The sequence below is a fragment of the Drosophila hydei genome, unplaced genomic scaffold, assembly GCF_003285905.1.
Source record: "Drosophila hydei strain 15085-1641.00,03,60 unplaced genomic scaffold, DhydRS2 tig00000250-arrow-arrow-pilon, whole genome shotgun sequence".
In the NCBI taxonomy this organism is placed as follows: Eukaryota; Metazoa; Arthropoda; class Insecta; order Diptera; family Drosophilidae; genus Drosophila; species Drosophila hydei.
In genome coordinates, this window is record NW_022045696.1 from 1,213,605 (window position 1) to 1,214,643 (window position 1,039).

Sequence of the window (1,039 nt, forward strand, 5' to 3'; positions counted from 1 at the left end):
TGGTGAGGTAGGCGTGGCTGAGCGGCGCTCAGTGTAAATTTCTAATGAAAGTTGAAAAGCGCCGATTGTCCGATTGGCTGAATGGTTGCAGCCCCGCAGTCCACTCGCAATCCACAGCGCCGAGCGTTAAGGGAGCCACACTCAAGACAGGCACGAAACGCCAACAGCATCGAGCAAGTTTGAAGCGAGTTCGAAGCGGCAGGCGACGATGCTGCGCAGCTAGCGGCAACAGCGACGCAGCGCGCTCACCCGCACAGACGACGCACGAATAGAGTCGAAATAAAAAGCTTGCGATTGCTATGAAGCTGCAGCTTCGCTTTATTTGCGCTCTCCCACTCATGGCGCTCGCTCTCTCAAGCGCAAACAGCTGCTGACGCTGACGCTGCCGTCGTCGTCGACGTTGACGGCGTGCAAACAGGATCTGAGCGTATATTACGTAGCGACTGGCTTTAAGCCAACATCATTCCCAAGCCGAACGCCAACAACAGCTGCCGTCGCTCCACAACACACGCTCCACGCTTCAAACACAACAAGCTCCACACACGAATAGTGAACGATCTACGATAACGAGCAGCTGTTATTTTTTTTTCGGGCCCGTTGTCAGTGTCAGTTATCTGGCCGCATCTCTGCCAAAACGCAAATATCCAACGCAGCAGCAGCAGCAGCTACAACTACAGCTACAGCAACGGCTCTCCTCAGCCCCAACACCCTCGCAGGGCAGCGACAAGTGCAAAAGTGAAGTGAACTCCATACGATAAGCATCGCTTCATCGGCTTCACTCTCTCGTGTCTCGCTCGTGTCGCGCTCGGCTCACCATCGTGTCGCTCTGCCTGACGCTCGGCTTGCGCGCCGCTTCAAGTCCCATTGTAAATTACTTGCAAAGTAAAATTTAGTCTCGGCTTTTAATACCGTTTTAGTGCGTTTTCGAGTTGGTCGTGTTTTTTGTTACCAAAAAAAAAATTTTAAATAATAATCAACAAATTAGTAAAAACATAATATAAAGGCTTAATTCTGTGTCTGTGATATATCCAAAAACAAA